Below are 21,417 nucleotides of genomic sequence, written 5' to 3' on the forward strand. Positions count from 1 at the left end.
GAAAATGCTTATATATTCTGCAAGCAGGATATATTTTAATGCAACATGTCACAAAATGGAAATTTCATGTACAGATTAATCAGCCATATATAAAAAAATAAACAAATACATAGGCAAACATCTCAATCGCACCTTCTGATACATTCATTGTCCTAATATATGATAAGTTTTATAAAGCAGAGTCACAACTCACATGTGCTGGTAATAAATATGTTACAGTGGGCAAACAATGGAAGGGGTGAGGCCCCACCAGACATTATAACTCCAACATCTCTATGTTAAAAAGCATTTCTAGGCAATATCTAGCCTCTGAAAAAAATATGCAAGATCCACCGATAAATCTGGCAAAAGTCCCTAACATTTTGTGCATACTTGTGCACTTACCAGAATGTAGAGCCACCTTGTAGCTGTCGAAGGTAATTGCTGCTCCCAAAATGTTTTATCAGAAGGCAAGTTGAGAGGAATCCTAGAGGCAGATGTCCATGGAAAGAGCCGCTCACTGCAGCAGGAATGTTGGATGCTTCAAATTCGCAGAGTTTCCTGTCCAACGTCCACAACGCTCCCAAACGCTCAAAAGCCTCACACCGGGCAAGCCCTCACCGGGTAGATCTCTGGCTCCCAGGTAAAGCCAAATCCTGAGCATGCTAGTGCTAGGATCACAGAGAGAGAGAGAGAGAGAGAGAGGGTTCAAGACCTGCTGTCTTGATAAAGGTCTGAAACGGCTAGTGCCTAAGAGTGTCTGACTTTCAGTTATGACTGATTGTGAGAGGGGAAGATGAAGTTTTTCTGCACCCAGCATGCCTTGCAATATACTTATGCAAATGAGGTGAGAGCTGGACCAATCCCACGCTACTCTGCTTAATGCTCCCTATCTGCATAAAAAGAACACTTTCACAACAGAGCAGAGTGGCGCAGCGGAAGCGTGCTGGGCCCATAACCCAGAGGTCGATGGATCGAAACCATCCTCTGCTAATTTTGCTTGATTTTCCTTCCAAGGACCAAGCTGTCTTTTCCACGCTGACAGCAAGGAAAAGCACAAGCTTGTGCCAGCTATGTGAGAAAAGACTTCTCAAATATCTGTGTCTGCTGAAATACAAGAGAGGGATCATCAAAGGATCCACCCTGTACTTTGAAAGTAAAGACACACAATAATAAGCATAAATGACTGGTGGGACCTTCAAACACTTTTATGGGCAGGCTTTGAATTTCATTCTTCCCTTTTTGTTCTGCTCTTATCTATCTCCTGGGCAATTAATTGAATGCTCTGTATTTCTCTTCCCTGTTTTGCTTCTCATGCTGCCTCTATATATTCTTATCTATTATTTGTAATGCAGCTTTCCATTCTTCTCTTCTGCACAGCTTTGTCCTTGGTTTCAATCCCAGTTCCTTACCCTCTGCAAAAAACTTTCTATTGCTTTTCATGTTGGTATCTAAACCAAATGCACCATTCAAGCTGGTGCAAGATAGTCATTGAACTCAGGGTCCTAATGTTTAGAACCGAGAGCACACAGATCAGAGGGCGTTGGTGGTATAGTGGTGAGCATAGCTGCCTTCCAAGCAGTTGACCCGGGTTCGATTCCCGGCCAACGCAGTACAAATACTAATATATTCTGCAAGCAGGATATATTTTAATGCAACATGTCACAAAATGGAAATATAATGAACAGATTAATCAGCCGTTATATAAAAAATAAACAAATATGTAGGCAAGCATCTCAATCGCCCCTTCTACTATATTCATTGTCCTAATATATGATAAGTTTCATAAAGCAGAGTCACCACTCACATGTGCTGATAAAAAATATTTACAGTGGGCAGACAATGAAAGGGCTGAGGCCCGACCACACATTATAACTCCAGCATCTCTATGTTAAAAAGCATTTCCTAGGCAATATCTAGCCTCTGAAAACAATATGCAAGATCCATCGATAAATCTGGCAAAAGTCGCCAACATTTTGTGCATACTTGTGCCCTCACCTGAATGTAGCGCCACCTTGTAGACGTCGGAGGTAACTGCAGCTCAAAAAATGTTTCATCAGAGGGCAAGTTTAGAGGAATCCAAAAGGCAGATGTCCATGGAAAGATCCTCCGACTGCAGCAGGAAGGTTGGATGCTTCAAATTTACACAGTTTCCAGTCCAACGTCCTCTCATGTACCGAACGCTCCCAAACGCTCAAAAGCCTTACACCGGGCAAGCCCTCACCGGGTAGATCTCTGGCTCCCAGGTAAAGCCAAATCCTGAGCATGCTAGCACTAGGATCACAGAGAGAGAGACAGAGAGCGTCGGAGAGCTGCTGTCTTGATAAAGGCCTGAAACGGCTAGTGCCTAAGAGGGTCTGGACTTTCAGTTATGACTGATTGTGAGAGGGGAAGATGAAGATTTTCTGCACCCAGCATGCCTTGCGATATAATTAGGCAAATGAGGTGAGAGCCCGACCAATCCCACTTCACTCCTATGAATGCCTCCTCATCTGCATAAAGAGAACACTTTCACAAACGAGCAGAGTGGCGCAGCGGAAGCGTGCTGGGCCCATAACCCAGAGGTCGATGGATCGAAACCATCCTCTGCTAATTTTGCTTGATTTTCCTTCCAAGGACCAAGCTGTCATTTCCACACTGCCAGAAAGGAAAAGCGCAAGCTTGTGCCAGCTATGTGAAAAAAGACTTCTCAACTATCTATGTCTGTGTAATACAAGAGTGTTCGTGAAAGGATCAACCCTGTACTTTGAAAGCAAAGACACACAACTATAACCATAAATGACTGGTGGGAGCTTCACACAACTTTCTGGGCATGCTTTGAATTTCATTCTTCCCTTTTTTTCTGCTCTTATCTATCTCCTGGGCATTTCATGGAATGTTCTCTCTTTCTCTTCCCTGCTTTGCTTCCCATGCTGCCTATATATGCTGATTTCTACTATTTGTACTGTTGCTTTTCATTTCTTCTCTTCTGCACAACTTTGTCCTTGGTTTCAATCCCCAGTTCCTTACCCTCTGCAAAAAACGTTCTACTACTTCTCATGTTGGTATCTAAACCAAATGCACCATTGAAGCTGTTGCAAGATAGTCATTGATTTCGGCAACGTAATATTTAGAACCGAGAGCACACACATCAGAGGGCGTTGGTGGTATAGTGGTGAGCATAGCTGCTTCCCAAGCAGTTGACCCGGGTTCGATTCCCGGCCAACGCAGTGAAAATGCTTATATATTCTGCAAGCAGGATATATTTTAATGCAACATGTCACAAAATGGAAATTTCATGTACAGATTAATCAGCCATATATAAAAAAATAAACAAATACATAGGCAAACATCTCAATCGCACCTTCTGATACATTCATTGTCCTAATATATGATAAGTTTTATAAAGCAGAGTCACAACTCACATGTGCTGGTAATAAATATGTTACAGTGGGCAAACAATGGAAGGGGTGAGGCCCCACCAGACATTATAACTCCAACATCTCTATGTTAAAAAGCATTTCTAGGCAATATCTAGCCTCTGAAAAAAATATGCAAGATCCACCGATAAATCTGGCAAAAGTCCCTAACATTTTGTGCATACTTGTGCACTTACCAGAATGTAGAGCCACCTTGTAGCTGTCGAAGGTAATTGCTGCTCCCAAAATGTTTTATCAGAAGGCAAGTTGAGAGGAATCCTAGAGGCAGATGTCCATGGAAAGAGCCGCTCACTGCAGCAGGAATGTTGGATGCTTCAAATTCGCAGAGTTTCCTGTCCAACGTCCACTCACGTCCCGAACGCTCCCAAACGCTCAAAAGCCTCACACCGGGCAAGCCCTCACCGGGTAGATCTCTGGCTCCCAGGTAAAGCCAAATCCTGAGCATGCTAGTGCTAGGATCACAGAGAGAGAGAGAGAGAGAGAGAGAGAGGGTTCAAGACCTGCTGTCTTGATAAAGGTCTGAAACGGCTAGTGCCTAAGAGTGTCTGACTTTCAGTTATGACTGATTGTGAGAGGGGAAGATGAAGTTTTTCTGAAATGAGGTGAGAGCTGGACCAATCCCACGCTACTCTGCTTAATGCTCCCTATCTGCATAAAAAGAACACTTTCACAACAGAGCAGAGTGGCGCAGCGGAAGCGTGCTGGGCCCATAACCCAGAGGTCGATGGATCGAAACCATCCTCTGCTAATTTTGCTTGATTTTCCTTCCAAGGACCAAGCTGTCTTTTCCACGCTGACAGCAAGGAAAAGCACAAGCTTGTGCCAGCTATGTGAGAAAAGACTTCTCAAATATCTGTGTCTGCTGAAATACAAGAGAGGGATCATCAAAGGATCCACCCTGTACTTTGAAAGTAAAGACACACAATAATAAGCATAAATGACTGGTGGGACCTTCAAACACTTTTATGGGCAGGCTTTGAATTTCATTCTTCCCTTTTTGTTCTGCTCTTATCTATCTCCTGGGCAATTAATTGAATGCTCTGTATTTCTCTTCCCTGTTTTGCTTCTCATGCTGCCTCTATATATTCTTATCTATTATTTGTAATGCAGCTTTCCATTCTTCTCTTCTGCACAGCTTTGTCCTTGGTTTCAATCCCAGTTCCTTACCCTCTGCAAAAAACTTTCTATTGCTTTTCATGTTGGTATCTAAACCAAATGCACCATTCAAGCTGGTGCAAGATAGTCATTGAACTCAGGGTCCTAATGTTTAGAACCGAGAGCACACAGATCAGAGGGCGTTGGTGGTATAGTGGTGAGCATAGCTGCCTTCCAAGCAGTTGACCCGGGTTCGATTCCCGGCCAACGCAGTACAAATACTAATATATTCTGCAAGCAGGATATATTTTAATTTAATGCAACATGTCACAAAATGGAAATATAATGAACAGATTAATCAGCCGTTATATAAAAAATAAACAAATATGTAGGCAAGCATCTCAATCGCCCCTTCTGCTATATTCATTGTCCTAATATATGATAAGTTTCATAAAGCAGAGTCACCACTCACATGTGCTGATAAAAAATATTTACAGTGGGCAGACAATGAAAGGGCTGAGGCCCGACCACACATTATAACTCCAGCATCTCTATGTTAAAAAGCATTTCCTAGTGTTGGACAGGCCACATGAAGGGCTGCTCTCCCCCGGCCCAAACCGGCCCGAGCCCGGTCACACAGGTACCACACACCACCCTTGCACGTCCTCCGTCCCCTCAGGGACCCCTGCCTTCGAACATATCGACCTCGTGGGCCCGCTCCACTGCTGGCCCGCGCGCCCATCCTGGGCGCCATCTTGGACACTCCACCACGAGGCCGCCTGGCCCCCGATCGACCTCAACCCTGGGCCTGGCCAGGCCTCAGACATCCCGGCACCACCATCCACCCAGGAGGTGAGCGGGCTACTTGGCAAGTCAATGGGAGAAAGAGGTGTCGATGGCTCTCCCCGCCAAGTGCCGCTCGCCCATCGCCTCCCCGGGCGCTGGCCCCACCCCCCTGCTGGGTGTCTGGACTCCCCCATCCCGGACCTCCCGACCTCCAAGTGCGAGGGTCCGGACATCAAAGAACACCAGCCCTATAACTGGGGCAGCTCCAGAGCAGGAAGGCAGTTGTATCTTGGAGTCGAGAGACGTAAAGAAGAACTCATCCTTGACGGACTACTGGCGCTGCCGTAGCTCTGCCTTGTGCACCATCGCCCTGCCTGCTGGGGCTGCCGCAACCTTCGTAACCTTCGTAATCCTTCATCGTCGTCGGGACCTGCTGGCGTGGCCGCGGACCGTTTGCAACCATCATCTTCATCGGGACCTGCTGGCTCCGCCGCGGACCGTCGCTTCCTTCGTCCATCTCGGGACCTGCTGGCTCCGCCGCGGCCCGACCATCTAGAACGCCGAGCTCGAGGATTGAGAGCTATTTCCATCTTTTGGTAACCAAGACTGTCCCGCTACCCTTTCCCCAAACCAGAGACCAGAATCGAGGGGACCCCTGAGTCCAGACCTCCTTGTACCATTTTATCGTACTTTAAGAATCGCCTATAAAATCTCGTTGAACCTTACCCTTGTGTGGTGTCCGTCTGTGGGGGGGAAGTTACTTGTCTGTACGGTCACTGGAGTCGGCTCTCCCTGGAGACCGCTCCCCTTATCCTCGGCCGACCCTCCCGGTCCGTCTAACATTGGTGGCCAGCGGCGCGATTCGAATCACCGCATAATCGTACAGACAGTAGCTCACCCCACGACGAAATCAAGATGACAACTAAAGAAAGCGGATCCACCGAGAAATTCCAGATGGAGAAATTGGACGAGTACAACCATCGTGAACTAAAACAATTCTGCATCGAACTAGGTATCGCTACCACCGGACTAAGTACCAAAGACGATTTCAAGCATGCCCTAGAGTCTTGGGCAGAGACCGGGGTCGCCGGAACCCCCGATCGAAGCATCGCAGCAAAAACCACCATGGCTCCTGAAGAGCAAAGAACGGGTCTCTCGCAAGACGAGATCCAGGAACGAGAAAGAACCCGACTACACGAGCTAGAAATGGCTCGGCTCAAAATGGACGTTGAACTTAAGTTGGCCGAACAGAAAATAAATTTAGAGCACCTGCGTCTCCGAGAAGAAAGAGAGGAGAAACAGAGACAAAGGGAGCTCGAGGAAAAGAAACTGGCATATGAACACGAGCGACGACTAGCTGAGATTGATTTACGCAAGCAGAATAAAGAAATAGGGGTGTTCGAGCAACCCCACACCCCAGGGACAACGGAGAAAAAGGTACACATCCCCAAGGATGTCGTTCGAGAATACTTCCGAGAGGACGACATCCAGCAATGGTTTAAAGCCTACGAAATCGCTATGACTGCACACCGGATCGATAGAAACGACTGGGGAGCCGGCCTATGGGGGAGATTCCTCAATGAGGGCCGCGACACCCTGCTACAGCTCCCGGACCACCAGATGACCTCCTATGACCATATGAAAGCTGCCCTCCTCACCCGCTATGGCCTCACACCCGAAATGTACCGTCAGAGGTTCCGAGACTGCACCCGCATCCCGGGTACAACTTGGGTGGACTATGTAACCTACTTTAGCCGAGCCTTCGAGGGCTGGATCAAAGGAAGCAAGGTTACAACCTACGAACAACTGTTCAATCTCATGGTATGGGAGCACCTATCGAACAATTGCTTTATTGAACTCCGCCAGCACCTCCTCGACAGCAAGTTAACTGATCCCCGGCAGCTCGCAGCCGAAGCTGACCGATGGGAAATCACCAGAGTGGGCCGGAATGGGTCCTACGAACAGAACCGGAACAACAATGGTCAGCACCGTCCCCGAGGAGGAGGAGGAGGCCTAGGACGCGGAAGAGACAATGCTCCGGTCGCCCCCGCGGTCAGCACCACCCCCCCCGGCCAACCGGGGCAGCGCCCCGGCGCGACCGGGATACCGAGCCAATGTTACGTGCCATCGATGCCAACGAGTCGGCCACTATGCCAACGATCCAAATTGCCCACAGTACCAGAGCCCAAGACCCCGCCAGGTGGCTGCTGCTGCCCTGGGGGAAGAACAGATCTCCGAGGAGCAAGAAGAATATGAGCAAGAGCATCAGGAATGGGAGCCAGCCGCCATGGCTCTAGCCTGCTTAGGGGGGAAAGACATGGTCCCGCGGGTCCCCCTACCCGCTAACACCCAGAAGTACAGCCAATGGGTGAGCATCAATGGACGCCGGGCTGAAGCCCTTCGTGACACTGGGGCCAGTGTAACAGCCGTCCGCTGTCACCTGGTGACCCCGGAACAGTATCTACCGAACATTCTCTGCCCTGTACGTTCAGCCGATAACTCGGAAAGTCTGTGTCGGATGGCCTGCGTCCCTTTCGAATGGGGGGGGGTCTCCGGCATGTTGAAAGTCACGGTCCGAGACGATGCCCCCGTAGACTGCCTCCTGGGGAATGACCTTGAAAGCTCCCCGTGGGCCGCCGTAGAACGAAGAGAACACCTGGGGATGTTAGGCGTCCCGGACTGGGCGTGCGTCACCACCCGGTCCATGGCCGCCCGTGCCAGCCCCCGTCCAGAGGAACCCGAATGGCCGGCGCCACCGCCTCCGGTCGCCCCAGCCGAAACCACCGACCGTGACGTCCCCCCAGAACAAGCTCAACCTCCAGACCTCACTAACCTCGACCAGTGGCCTCAAGAGGGGGGGCCCACGCAAGAACAATTTCGCCAAGAACAGAAGACCTGTCCCTCCCTCGAGGGACTCCGCCAGCAAGCGCTCGCCCAAGGCGCAGGGGATACCTCCGGCACTCACTGGGTCTACTGGGACAATGACCTGCTGTACAGTGAGCAAAGAATCGCGGAGCTGGGGGCCAGCCGAGTACTGGTGGTGCCGCTCCGTTTTAGAGACTTTCTGCTAAACCTGGCCCACGATGTCCCCCTGGCGGGACACCTGGGTCAAGATAAAACCTACAGTCGTCTGGTGACCCACTTCTTCTGGCCCAAAATGAGGAACGATGTACACCAGCATTGCCGATCTTGCCCCACGTGCCAAGCCAGTGGAAAGAGCGGCCGCAAACTAAAAGCCCCCCTGCAACCTTTTCCCGTGGTCACCACCCCGTTCGAGAGGGTCGGGATAGACATCGTGGGGCCCCTGGACCCGCGCACAAAACAAGGTCATCGGTTCATCCTGGTGCTAGTGGACCACGCCACCCGCTACCCCGAGGCTGTTCCCCTGCGAACTGTGACAGCCCCGGTAGTCGGCCGGGCTCTAATGGGGATCTTCTCCCGTGTGGGCTTCCCCCGAGAAGTCGTCAGCGACAGAGGCACGAACTTTATTTCTAAATATATGAAGTCCCTCTGGCAACAGTGCGGGGTTACCTATCGATTCACGACCCCCTATCACCCTCAAGGAAACGGACTCGTTGAGCGGTTCAACCGCACGCTCAAAGGGATGATCGGGGGGTTGGAAGAACCCCTCCGTCGCCAGTGGGATGTACTGCTGCCGTGCCTCCTCTTCGCATATCGAGAGGTTCCCCAGAAGTCCCTGGGCTTCAGCCCGTTTGAACTGCTATATGGACATCCAGTGCGGGGGCCGCTCAGCCTAGTCAAAGAGGGCTGGGAGATGCCCCCTCTAAAGAACCCACCAGATGTTTTCCGGTACCTCCTAACACTCCGCAACCAGACCCGGCGGTTCAGAGAACTGGCAAAGGCCAACCTAGAGGCCAGTCAAGAGGACATGAAAAAGTGGTATGACCGGAATGCCTCCTCCATCGAATTTGAACCTGGGCAACAGGTATGGGTGATGTCCCCCACCGAACCCTGCGCCCTGCAAGACAAGTGGACGGGGCCCTTCAAAGTAGTCGAGCGCAAGGGTCCTGCCACCTATCTCATCGACATGGAATCTTCCCGGAACCCCCTCCGGGTCCTCCACGCTAACAGACTGAAACCCCACTTTGTGCGCTCCGAACTCGGCCTCCTGATGGCCACCGACAATGGGGTTGAAGAAGACTCCGAGCCCCTCCCTGACCTCCTACGGACTCAGGAGAAAGACGGCTCCGTGGATGGGGTCCGACTCTCGGAGGCCCTCACCCGAGAGCAACACCAGGAGTGTCGAGTCCTCCTGTCACAGTTCGCCAACCTGTTCTCCCTCACCCCAGGGGTCACTTCCTGGTGTGTGCACGATGTGGACACGGGGGACAGCCCCCCTATCCGCCACCGGGCCTACCGCGTGCCAGATCGGGTACGGGCCTGCATCCAGGAAGAGGTAGCCAAAATGCTCACACTCGGGGTCATCGAGCCCTCAGACAGCCCCAGGGCCAGTCCTGTAGTACTGGTCCCCAAAGCGGCCGCCCCTGGCACCCCACCGGAACTCCGGTTCTGCGTCGACTACCGGGGCTTGAATGCGGTCACCAGAACAGACGCACATCCCATCCCCCGGGCGGATGAACTAATCGACCGCATGGGAGCTGCCCGCTACCTCAGCATTTTCGACCTGACGGCGGGCTACTGGCAAATCGGCCTCACACCCCGGGCCCAAGAACGTTCTGCCTTTTCCACCCCCGATGGGCATTACCATTTCAAGGTCATGCCCTTCGGCATGAAAAATGCCCCAGCAACATTTCAGCGGCTCGTCAATCAGGTCCTGGCGGGGCTCGAAGGGTTCAGTGCCGCCTACCTAGACGACATCGCTGTATACAGCCACCATTGGTCCGAGCACCTCCACCACCTCCGAGCAGTGCTACAAGCCCTTCAGCGAGCTGGCCTCACGATCAAGGCCAGCAAATGTCAAATTGGGCAAGGATCTGTGACCTACCTCGGACACCAGGTGGGAAGCGGCCGGGTGGCCCCTCTGCAGCTCAAAATTGCCGCCATCCAGTCCTGGCAGCCACCCATCACCCAGACCGAGGTACGAGCCTTCCTGGGCCTCACGGGCTATTACCGAAGGTTCGTGAAAGACTATGGTACTATCGTGGGGCCCCTCACAGAACTCACGTCAAAAAATCAACCCAAAAAAGTCAACTGGACCCCGGAGTGCCAAACAGCATTCGAACAATTGAAAGCCGCCATGTGTTCCGCCCCAGTGCTCCAGGCCCCCGACTACAACCGGGAGTTCGTCGTCCAGACGGATGCCTCCGACCATGGCATTGGGGCAGTCCTGTCTCAAGTGAACACCGAAGGCCTTGATCAGCCAGTGGCCTTCATCAGCAGGCGCCTTCTACCACGGGAACAACGATGGAGCACCATAAAGAGGGAGGCCTTCGCTGTGGTATGGGCCCTCAAGAAGCCCCGGCCCTACCTCTTTGGCACACACTTTCGGGTGCAGACCGATCACCGACCCCTGCAGTGGCTGATGCAGATGCGGGGGGAAAACCCGAAGTTACTACGTTGGTCCATCTCCCTACAAGGGATGGACTTCACAGTTGAACACCGGCCTGGGCCGGATCACGCCAACGCAGATGGCCTGTCCCGGTTCTTCCGCCTCGACGAGGAGAGTCCCCAAGAGGATGGGTAACTCTCCCCGCCTTCAGCTGGGGGGGACGCATGTTGGACAGGCCACATGAAGGGCTGCTCTCCCCCGGCCCAAACCGGCCCGAGCCCGGTCACACAGGTACCACACACCACCCTTGCACGTCCTCCGTCCCCTCAGGGACCCCTGCCTTCGAACATATCGACCTCGTGGGCCCGCTCCACTGCTGGCCCGCGCGCCCATCCTGGGCGCCATCTTGGACACTCCACCACGAGGCCGCCTGGCCCCCGATCGACCTCAACCCTGGGCCTGGCCAGGCCTCAGACATCCCGGCACCACCATCCACCCAGGAGGTGAGCGGGCTACTTGGCAAGTCAATGGGAGAAAGAGGTGTCGATGGCTCTCCCCGCCAAGTGCCGCTCGCCCATCGCCTCCCCGGGCGCTGGCCCCACCCCCCTGCTGGGTGTCTGGACTCCCCCATCCCGGACCTCCCGACCTCCAAGTGCGAGGGTCCGGACATCAAAGAACACCAGCCCTATAACTGGGGCAGCTCCAGAGCAGGAAGGCAGTTGTATCTTGGAGTCGAGAGACTTAAAGAAGAACTCATCCTTGACGGACTACTGGCGCTGCCGTAGCTCTGCCTTGTGCACCATCGCCCTGCCTGCTGGGGCTGCCGCAACCTTCGTAACCTTCGTAATCCTTCATCGTCGTCGGGACCTGCTGGCGTGGCCGCGGACCGTTTGCAACCATCATCTTCATCGGGACCTGCTGGCTCCGCCGCGGACCGTCGCTTCCTTCGTCCATCTCGGGACCTGCTGGCTCCGCCGCGGCCCGATCATCTAGAACGCCGAGCTCGAGGATTGAGAGCTATTTCCATCTTTTGGTAACCAAGACTGTCCCGCTACCCTTTCCCCAAACCAGAGACCAGAATCGAGGGGACCCCTGAGTCCAGACCTCCTTGTACCATTTTATCGTACTTTAAGAATCGCCTATAAAATCTCGTTGAACCTTACCCTTGTGTGGTGTCCGTCTGTGGGGGGGAAGTTACTTGTCTGTACGGTCACTGGAGTCGGCTCTCCCTGGAGACCGCTCCCCTTATCCTCGGCCGACCCTCCCGGTCCGTCTAACACCTAGGCAATATCTAGCCTCTGAAAACAATATGCAAGATCCATCGATAAATCTGGCAAAAGTCGCCAACATTTTGTGCATACTTGTGCCCTCACCTGAATGTAGCGCCACCTTGTAGACGTCGGAGGTAACTGCAGCTCAAAAAATGTTTCATCAGAGGGCAAGTTTAGAGGAATCCAAAAGGCAGATGTCCATGGAAAGATCCTCCGACTGCAGCAGGAAGGTTGGATGCTTCAAATTTACACAGTTTCCAGTCCAACGTCCTCTCATGTACCGAACGCTCCCAAACGCTCAAAAGCCTTACACCGGGCAAGCCCTCACCGGGTAGATCTCTGGCTCCCAGGTAAAGCCAAATCCTGAGCATGCTAGCACTAGGATCACAGAGAGAGAGACAGAGAGCGTCGGAGAGCTGCTGTCTTGATAAAGGCCTGAAACGGCTAGTGCCTAAGAGGGTCTGGACTTTCAGTTATGACTGATTGTGAGAGGGGAAGATGAAGATTTTCTGCACCCAGCATGCCTTGCGATATAATTAGGCAAATGAGGTGAGAGCCCGACCAATCCCACTTCACTCCTATGAATGCCTCCTCATCTGCATAAAGAGAACACTTTCACAAACGAGCAGAGTGGCGCAGCGGAAGCGTGCTGGGCCCATAACCCAGAGGTCGATGGATCGAAACCATCCTCTGCTAATTTTGCTTGATTTTCCTTCCAAGGACCAAGCTGTCATTTCCACACTGCCAGAAAGGAAAAGCGCAAGCTTGTGCCAGCTATGTGAAAAAAGACTTCTCAACTATCTATGTCTGTGTAATACAAGAGTGTTCGTGAAAGGATCAACCCTGTACTTTGAAAGCAAAGACACACAACTATAACCATAAATGACTGGTGGGAGCTTCACACAACTTTCTGGGCATGCTTTGAATTTCATTCTTCCCTTTTTTTCTGCTCTTATCTATCTCCTGGGCATTTCATGGAATGTTCTCTCTTTCTCTTCCCTGCTTTGCTTCCCATGCTGCCTATATATGCTGATTTCTACTATTTGTACTGTTGCTTTTCATTTCTTCTCTTCTGCACAACTTTGTCCTTGGTTTCAATCCCCAGTTCCTTACCCTCTGCAAAAAACGTTCTACTACTTCTCATGTTGGTATCTAAACCAAATGCACCATTGAAGCTGTTGCAAGATAGTCATTGATTTCGGCAACGTAATATTTAGAACCGAGAGCACACACATCAGAGGGCGTTGGTGGTATAGTGGTGAGCATAGCTGCTTCCCAAGCAGTTGACCCGGGTTCGATTCCCGGCCAACGCAGTGAAAATGCTTATATATTCTGCAAGCAGGATATATTTTAATGCAACATGTCACAAAATGGAAATTTCATGTACAGATTAATCAGCCATATATAAAAAAATAAACAAATACATAGGCAAACATCTCAATCGCACCTTCTGATACATTCATTGTCCTAATATATGATAAGTTTTATAAAGCAGAGTCACAACTCACATGTGCTGGTAATAAATATGTTACAGTGGGCAAACAATGGAAGGGGTGAGGCCCCACCAGACATTATAACTCCAACATCTCTATGTTAAAAAGCATTTCTAGGCAATATCTAGCCTCTGAAAAAAATATGCAAGATCCACCGATAAATCTGGCAAAAGTCCCTAACATTTTGTGCATACTTGTGCACTTACCAGAATGTAGAGCCACCTTGTAGCTGTCGAAGGTAATTGCTGCTCCCAAAATGTTTTATCAGAAGGCAAGTTGAGAGGAATCCTAGAGGCAGATGTCCATGGAAAGAGCCGCTCACTGCAGCAGGAATGTTGGATGCTTCAAATTCGCAGAGTTTCCTGTCCAACGTCCACTCACGTCCCGAACGCTCCCAAACGCTCAAAAGCCTCAGACCGGGCAAGCCCTCACCGGGTAGATCTCTGGCTCCCAGGTAAAGCCAAATCCTGAGCATGCTAGTGCTAGGATCACAGAGAGAGAGAGAGAGAGAGAGAGAGGGTTCAAGACCTGCTGTCTTGATAAAGGTCTGAAACGGCTAGTGCCTAAGAGTGTCTGACTTTCAGTTATGACTGATTGTGAGAGGAGAAGATGAAGTTTTTCTGCACCCAGCATGCCTTGCAATATACTTATGCAAATGAGGTGAGAGCTGGACCAATCCCACGCTACTCTGCTTAATGCTCCCTATCTGCATAAAAAGAACACTTTCACAACAGAGCAGAGTGGCGCAGCGGAAGCGTGCTGGGCCCATAACCCAGAGGTCGATGGATCGAAACCATCCTCTGCTAATTTTGCTTGATTTTCCTTCCAAGGACCAAGCTGTCTTTTCCACGCTGACAGCAAGGAAAAGCACAAGCTTGTGCCAGCTATGTGAGAAAAGACTTCTCAAATATCTGTGTCTGCTGAAATACAAGAGAGGGATCATCAAAGGATCCACCCTGTACTTTGAAAGTAAAGACACACAATAATAAGCATAAATGACTGGTGGGACCTTCAAACACTTTTATGGGCAGGCTTTGAATTTCATTCTTCCCTTTTTGTTCTGCTCTTATCTATCTCCTGGGCAACTAATTGAATGTTCTGTATTTCTCTTCCCTGTTTTGCTTCCCATGCTGCCTCTATATATTATTATCTATTATTTGTAATGCAGCTTTCCATTCTTCTCTTCTGCACAGCTTTGTCCTTGGTTTCAATCCCAGTTCCTTACCCTCTGCAAAAAACTTTCTATTGCTTTTCATGTTGGTATCTAAACCAAATGCACCATTCAAGCTGGTGCAAGATAGTCATTGAACTCAGGGTCCTAATGTTTAGAACCGAGAGCACACAGATCAGAGGGCGTTGGTGATATAGTGGTGAGCATAGCTGCCTTCCAAGCAGTTGACCCGGGTTCGATTCCCGGCCAACGCAGTACAAATACTAATATATTCTGCAAGCAGGATATATTTTAATGCAACATGTCACAAAATGGAAATATAATGAACAGATTAATCAGCCGTTATATAAAAAATAAACAAATATGTAGGCAAGCATCTCAATCGCCCCTTCTGCTATATTCATTGTCCTAATATATGATAAGTTTCATAAAGCAGAGTCACCACTCACATGTGCTGATAAAAAATATTTACAGTGGGCAGACAATGAAAGGGCTGAGGCCCGACCACACATTATAACTCCAGCATCTCTATGTTAAAAAGCATTTCCTAGGCAATATCTAGCCTCTGAAAACAATATGCAAGATCCATCGATAAATCTGGCAAAAGTCGCCAACATTTTGTGCATACTTGTGCCCTCACCTGAATGTAGCGCCACCTTGTAGACGTCGGAGGTAACTGCAGCTCAAAAAATGTTTCATCAGAGGGCAAGTTTAGAGGAATCCAAAAGGCAGATGTCCATGGAAAGATCCTCCGACTGCAGCAGGAAGGTTGGATGCTTCAAATTTACACAGTTTCCAGTCCAACGTCCTCTCATGTACCGAACGCTCCCAAACGCTCAAAAGCCTTACACCGGGCAAGCCCTCACCGGGTAGATCTCTGGCTCCCAGGTAAAGCCAAATCCTGAGCATGCTAGCACTAGGATCACAGAGAGAGAGACAGAGAGCGTCGGAGAGCTGCTGTCTTGATAAAGGCCTGAAACGGCTAGTGCCTAAGAGGGTCTGGACTTTCAGTTATGACTGATTGTGAGAGGGGAAGATGAAGATTTTCTGCACCCAGCATGCCTTGCGATATAATTAGGCAAATGAGGTGAGAGCCCGACCAATCCCACTTCACTCCTATGAATGCCTCCTCATCTGCATAAAGAGAACACTTTCACAAACGAGCAGAGTGGCGCAGCGGAAGCGTGCTGGGCCCATAACCCAGAGGTCGATGGATCGAAACCATTCTCTGCTAATTTTGCTTGATTTTCCTTCCAAGGACCAAGCTGTCATTTCCACACTGCCAGAAAGGAAAAGCGCAAGCTTGTGCCAGCTATGTGAAAAAAGACTTCTCAACTATCTATGTCTGTGTAATACAAGAGTGTTCGTGAAAGGATCAACCCTGTACTTTGAAAGCAAAGACACACAACTATAACCATAAATGACTGGTGGGAGCTTCACACAACTTTCTGGGCATGCTTTGAATTTCATTCTTCCCTTTTTTTCTGCTCTTATCTATCTCCTGGGCATTTCATGGAATGTTCTCTCTTTCTCTTCCCTGCTTTGCTTCCCATGCTGCCTATATATGCTGATTTCTACTATTTGTACTGTTGCTTTTCATTTCTTCTCTTCTGCACAACTTTGTCCTTGGTTTCAATCCCCAGTTCCTTACCCTCTGCAAAAAACGTTCTACTACTTCTCATGTTGGTATCTAAACCAAATGCACCATTGAAGCTGTTGCAAGATAGTCATTGATTTCGGCAACGTAATATTTAGAACCGAGAGCACACACATCAGAGGGCGTTGGTGGTATAGTGGTGAGCATAGCTGCTTCCCAAGCAGTTGACCCGGGTTCGATTCCCGGCCAACGCAGTGAAAATGCTTATATATTCTGCAAGCAGGATATATTTTAATGCAACATGTCACAAAATGGAAATTTCATGTACAGATTAATCAGCCATATATAAAAAAATAAACAAATACATAGGCAAACATCTCAATCGCACCTTCTGATACATTCATTGTCCTAATATATGATAAGTTTTATAAAGCAGAGTCACAACTCACATGTGCTGGTAATAAATATGTTACAGTGGGCAAACAATGGAAGGGGTGAGGCCCCACCAGACATTATAACTCCAACATCTCTATGTTAAAAAGCATTTCTAGGCAATATCTAGCCTCTGAAAAAAATATGCAAGATCCACCGATAAATCTGGCAAAAGTCCCTAACATTTTGTGCATACTTGTGCACTTACCAGAATGTAGAGCCACCTTGTAGCTGTCGAAGGTAATTGCTGCTCCCAAAATGTTTTATCAGAAGGCAAGTTGAGAGGAATCCTAGAGGCAGATGTCCATGGAAAGAGCCGCTCACTGCAGCAGGAATGTTGGATGCTTCAAATTTGCAGAGTTTCCTGTCCAACGTCCACAACGCTCCCAAACGCTCAAAAGCCTCACACCGGGCAAGCCCTCACCGGGTAGATCTCTGGCTCCCAGGTAAAGCCAAATCCTGAGCATGCTAGTGCTAGGATCACAGAGAGAGAGAGAGAGAGAGAGAGGGTTCAAGACCTGCTGTCTTGATAAAGGTCTGAAACGGCTAGTGCCTAAGAGTGTCTGACTTTCAGTTATGACTGATTGTGAGAGGGGAAGATGAAGTTTTTCTGCACCCAGCATGCCTTGCAATATACTTATGCAAATGAGGTGAGAGCTGGACCAATCCCACGCTACTCTGCTTAATGCTCCCTATCTGCATAAAAAGAACACTTTCACAACAGAGCAGAGTGGCGCAGCGGAAGCGTGCTGGGCCCATAACCCAGAGGTCGATGGATCGAAACCATCCTCTGCTAATTTTGCTTGATTTTCCTTCCAAGGACCAAGCTGTCTTTTCCACGCTGACAGCAAGGAAAAGCACAAGCTTGTGCCAGCTATGTGAGAAAAGACTTCTCAAATATCTGTGTCTGCTGAAATACAAGAGAGGGATCATCAAAGGATCCACCCTGTACTTTGAAAGTAAAGACACACAATAATAAGCATAAATGACTGGTGGGACCTTCAAACACTTTTATGGGCAGGCTTTGAATTTCATTCTTCCCTTTTTGTTCTGCTCTTATCTATCTCCTGGGCAATTAATTGAATGCTCTGTATTTCTCTTCCCTGTTTTGCTTCTCATGCTGCCTCTATATATTCTTATCTATTATTTGTAATGCAGCTTTCCATTCTTCTCTTCTGCACAGCTTTGTCCTTGGTTTCAATCCCAGTTCCTTACCCTCTGCAAAAAACTTTCTATTGCTTTTCATGTTGGTATCTAAACCAAATGCACCATTCAAGCTGGTGCAAGATAGTCATTGAACTCAGGATCCTAATGTTTAGAACCGAGAGCACACAGATCAGAGGGTGTTGGTGGTATAGTGGTGAGCATAGCTGCCTTCCAAGCAGTTGACCCGGGTTCGATTCCCGGCCAACGCAGTACAAATACTAATATATTCTGCAAGCAGGATATATTTTAATTTAATGCAACATGTCACAAAATGGAAATATAATGAACAGATTATTCAGCCGTTATATAAAAAATAAACAAATATGTAGGCAAGCATCTCAATCGCCCCTTCTGCTATATTCATTGTCCTAATATATGATAAGTTTCATAAAGCAGAGTCACCACTCACATGTGCTGATAAAAAATATTTACAGTGGGCAGACAATGAAAGGGCTGAGGCCCGACCACACATTATAACTCCAGCATCTCTATGTTAAAAAGCATTTCCTAGGCAATATCTAGCCTCTGAAAACAATATGCAAGATCCATCGATAAATCTGGCAAAAGTCGCCAACATTTTGTGCATACTTGTGCCCTCACCTGAATGTAGCGCCACCTTGTAGACGTCGGAGGTAACTGCAGCTCAAAAAATGTTTCATCAGAGGGCAAGTTTAGAGGAATCCAAAAGGCAGATGTCCATGGAAAGATCCTCCGACTGCAGCAGGAAGGTTGGATGCTTCAAATTTACACAGTTTCCAGTCCAACGTCCTCTCATGTACCGAACGCTCCCAAACGCTCAAAAGCCTTACACCGGGCAAGCCCTCACCGGGTAGATCTCTGGCTCCCAGGTAAAGCCAAATCCTGAGCATGCTAGCACTAGGATCACAGAGAGAGAGACAGAGAGCGTCGGAGAGCTGCTGTCTTGATAAAGGCCTGAAACGGCTAGTGCCTAAGAGGGTCTGGACTTTCAGTTATGACTGATTGTGAGAGGGGAAGATGAAGATTTTCTGCACCCAGCATGCCTTGCAATATAATTAGGCAAATGAGGTGAGAGCCCGACCAATCCCACTTCACTCCTATGAATGCCTCCTCATCTGCATAAAGAGAACACTTTCACAAACGAGCAGAGTGGCGCAGCGGAAGCGTGCTGGGCCCATAACCCAGAGGTCGATGGATCGAAACCATCCTCTGCTAATTTTGCTTGATTTTCCTTCCAAGGACCAAGCTGTCATTTCCACACTGCCAGAAAGGAAAAGCGCAAGCTTGTGCCAGCTATGTGAAAAAAGACTTCTCAACTATCTATGTCTGTGTAATACAAGAGTGTTCGTGAAAGGATCAACCCTGTACTTTGAAAGCAAAGACACACAACTATAACCATAAATGACTGGTGGGAGCTTCACACAACTTTCTGGGCATGCTTTGAATTTCATTCTTCCCTTTTTTTCTGCTCTTATCTATCTCCTGGGCATTTCATGGAATGTTCTCTCTTTCTCTTCCCTGCTTTGCTTCCCATGCTGCCTATATATGCTGATTTCTACTATTTGTACTGTTGCTTTTCATTTCTTCTCTTCTGCACAACTTTGTCCTTGGTTTCAATCCCCAGTTCCTTACCCTCTGCAAAAAACGTTCTACTACTTCTCATGTTGGTATCTAAACCAAATGCACCATTGAAGCTGTTGCAAGATAGTCATTGATTTCGGCAACGTAATATTTAGAACCGAGAGCACACACATCAGAGGGCGTTGGTGGTATAGTGGTGAGCATAGCTGCTTCCCAAGCAGTTGACCCGGGTTCGATTCCCGGCCAACGCAGTGAAAATGCTTATATATTCTGCAAGCAGGATATATTTTAATGCAACATGTCACAAAATGGAAATTTCATGTACAGATTAATCAGCCATATATAAAAAAATAAACAAATACATAGGCAAACATCTCAATCGCACCTTCTGATACATTCATTGTCCTAATATATGATAAGTTTTATAAAGCAGAGTCACAACTCACATGTGCTGGTAATAAATATGTTACAGTGGGCAAACAATGGAAGGGGTGAGGCCCCACCAGACATTATAACTCCAACATCTCTATGTTAAAAAGCATTTCTAGGCAATATCTAGCCTCTGAAAAAAATATGCAAGATCCACCGATAAATCTGGCAAAAGTCCCTAACATTTTGTGCATACTTGTGCACTTACCAGAATGTAGAGCCACCTTGTAGCTGTCGAAGGTAATTGCTGCTCCCAAAATGTTTTATCAGAAGGCAAGTTGAGAGGAATCCTAGAGGCAGATGTCCATGGAAAGAGCCGCTCACTGCAGCAGGAATGTTGGATGCTTCAAATTCGCAGAGTTTCCTGTCCAACGTCCACTCACGTCCCGAACGCTCCCAAACGCTCAAAAGCCTCAGACCGGGCAAGCCCTCACCGGGTAGATCTCTGGCTCCCAGGTAAAGCCAAATCCTGAGCACTCTAGTGCTAGGATCACAGAGAGAGAGAGAGAGAGAGAGAGAGAGGGTTCAAGACCTGCTGTCTTGATAAAGGTCTGAAACGGCTAGTGCCTAAGAGTGTCTGACTTTCAGTTATGACTGATTGTGAGAGGGGAAGATGAAGTTTTTCTGCACCCAGCATGCCTTGCAATATACTTATGCAAATGAGGTGAGAGCTGGACCAATCCCACGCTACTCTGCTTAATGCTCCCTATCTGCATAAAAAGAACACTTTCACAACAGAGCAGAGTGGCGCAGCGGAAGCGTGCTGGGCCCATAACCCAGAGGTCGATGGATCGAAACCATCCTCTGCTAATTTTGCTTGATTTTCCTTCCAAGGACCAAGCTGTCTTTTCCACGCTGACAGCAAGGAAAAGCACAAGCTTGTGCCAGCTATGTGAGAAAAGACTTCTCAAATATCTGTGTCTGCTGAAATACAAGAGAGGGATCATCAAAGGATCCACCCTGTACTTTGAAAGTAAAGACACACAATAATAAGCATAAATGACTGGTGGGACCTTCAAACACTTTTATGGGCAGGCTTTGAATTTCATTCTTCCCTTTTTGTTCTGCTCTTATCTATCTCCTGGGCAATTAATTGAATGCTCTGTATTTCTCTTCCCTGTTTTGCTTCTCATGCTGCCTCTATATATTATTATCTATTATTTGTAATGCAGCTTTCCATTCTTCTCTTCTGCACAGCTTTGTCCTTGGTTTCAATCCCAGTTCCTTACCCTCTGCAAAAAACTTTCTATTGCTTTTCATGTTGGTATCTAAACCAAATGCACCATTCAAGCTGGTGCAAGATAGTCATTGAACTCAGGGTCCTAATGTTTAGAACCGAGAGCACACAGATCAGAGGGCGTTGGTGGTATAGTGGTGAGCATAGCTGCCTTCCAAGCAGTTGACCCGGGTTCGATTCCCGGCCAACGCAGTACAAATACTAATATATTCTGCAAGCAGGATATATTTTAATGCAACATGTCACAAAATGGAAATATAATGAACAGATTA

At 48.6% G+C, this 21,417-nt stretch overlaps 16 non-coding genes across 16 annotated transcripts; all 16 read left to right on the forward strand.

Annotated features, from left to right (window-relative positions):
- Positions 1–900: 900 nt before the first annotated feature.
- Positions 901–972, forward strand: TRNAM-CAU (transfer RNA methionine (anticodon CAU)). Its single transcript has one exon. It is a non-coding gene; the product is annotated as a tRNA-Met (tRNA).
- A 547-nt stretch (positions 973–1,519) lies between these two features.
- TRNAG-UCC (transfer RNA glycine (anticodon UCC)) lies at positions 1,520–1,591 on the forward strand. Its single transcript has one exon. It is a non-coding gene; the product is annotated as a tRNA-Gly (tRNA).
- A 908-nt stretch (positions 1,592–2,499) lies between these two features.
- Positions 2,500–2,571, forward strand: TRNAM-CAU (transfer RNA methionine (anticodon CAU)). Its single transcript has one exon. It is a non-coding gene; the product is annotated as a tRNA-Met (tRNA).
- Positions 2,572–3,116: 545 nt separating this feature from the next.
- On the forward strand, positions 3,117–3,188 carry TRNAG-CCC (transfer RNA glycine (anticodon CCC)). Its single transcript has one exon. It is a non-coding gene; the product is annotated as a tRNA-Gly (tRNA).
- An 886-nt stretch (positions 3,189–4,074) lies between these two features.
- On the forward strand, positions 4,075–4,146 carry TRNAM-CAU (transfer RNA methionine (anticodon CAU)). The gene has a single exon. It is a non-coding gene; the product is annotated as a tRNA-Met (tRNA).
- Positions 4,147–4,693: 547 nt separating this feature from the next.
- On the forward strand, positions 4,694–4,765 carry TRNAG-UCC (transfer RNA glycine (anticodon UCC)). The gene has a single exon. It is a non-coding gene; the product is annotated as a tRNA-Gly (tRNA).
- A 7,879-nt stretch (positions 4,766–12,644) lies between these two features.
- On the forward strand, positions 12,645–12,716 carry TRNAM-CAU (transfer RNA methionine (anticodon CAU)). Its single transcript has one exon. It is a non-coding gene; the product is annotated as a tRNA-Met (tRNA).
- Positions 12,717–13,261: 545 nt separating this feature from the next.
- On the forward strand, positions 13,262–13,333 carry TRNAG-CCC (transfer RNA glycine (anticodon CCC)). The gene has a single exon. It is a non-coding gene; the product is annotated as a tRNA-Gly (tRNA).
- A 914-nt stretch (positions 13,334–14,247) lies between these two features.
- TRNAM-CAU (transfer RNA methionine (anticodon CAU)) lies at positions 14,248–14,319 on the forward strand. Its single transcript has one exon. It is a non-coding gene; the product is annotated as a tRNA-Met (tRNA).
- A 547-nt stretch (positions 14,320–14,866) lies between these two features.
- TRNAG-UCC (transfer RNA glycine (anticodon UCC)) lies at positions 14,867–14,938 on the forward strand. Its single transcript has one exon. It is a non-coding gene; the product is annotated as a tRNA-Gly (tRNA).
- Positions 14,939–16,463: 1,525 nt separating this feature from the next.
- On the forward strand, positions 16,464–16,535 carry TRNAG-CCC (transfer RNA glycine (anticodon CCC)). Its single transcript has one exon. It is a non-coding gene; the product is annotated as a tRNA-Gly (tRNA).
- Positions 16,536–17,437: 902 nt separating this feature from the next.
- Positions 17,438–17,509, forward strand: TRNAM-CAU (transfer RNA methionine (anticodon CAU)). The gene has a single exon. It is a non-coding gene; the product is annotated as a tRNA-Met (tRNA).
- Positions 17,510–19,041: 1,532 nt separating this feature from the next.
- TRNAM-CAU (transfer RNA methionine (anticodon CAU)) lies at positions 19,042–19,113 on the forward strand. The gene has a single exon. It is a non-coding gene; the product is annotated as a tRNA-Met (tRNA).
- A 545-nt stretch (positions 19,114–19,658) lies between these two features.
- On the forward strand, positions 19,659–19,730 carry TRNAG-CCC (transfer RNA glycine (anticodon CCC)). The gene has a single exon. It is a non-coding gene; the product is annotated as a tRNA-Gly (tRNA).
- A 916-nt stretch (positions 19,731–20,646) lies between these two features.
- On the forward strand, positions 20,647–20,718 carry TRNAM-CAU (transfer RNA methionine (anticodon CAU)). Its single transcript has one exon. It is a non-coding gene; the product is annotated as a tRNA-Met (tRNA).
- A 547-nt stretch (positions 20,719–21,265) lies between these two features.
- Positions 21,266–21,337, forward strand: TRNAG-UCC (transfer RNA glycine (anticodon UCC)). Its single transcript has one exon. It is a non-coding gene; the product is annotated as a tRNA-Gly (tRNA).
- The last annotated feature ends 80 nt before the right edge of the window (positions 21,338–21,417 follow it).

This window comes from Lissotriton vulgaris, chromosome 2_1, assembly GCF_964263255.1.
Source record: "Lissotriton vulgaris chromosome 2_1, aLisVul1.2, whole genome shotgun sequence".
In the NCBI taxonomy this organism is placed as follows: domain Eukaryota; kingdom Metazoa; phylum Chordata; class Amphibia; order Caudata; family Salamandridae; genus Lissotriton; species Lissotriton vulgaris.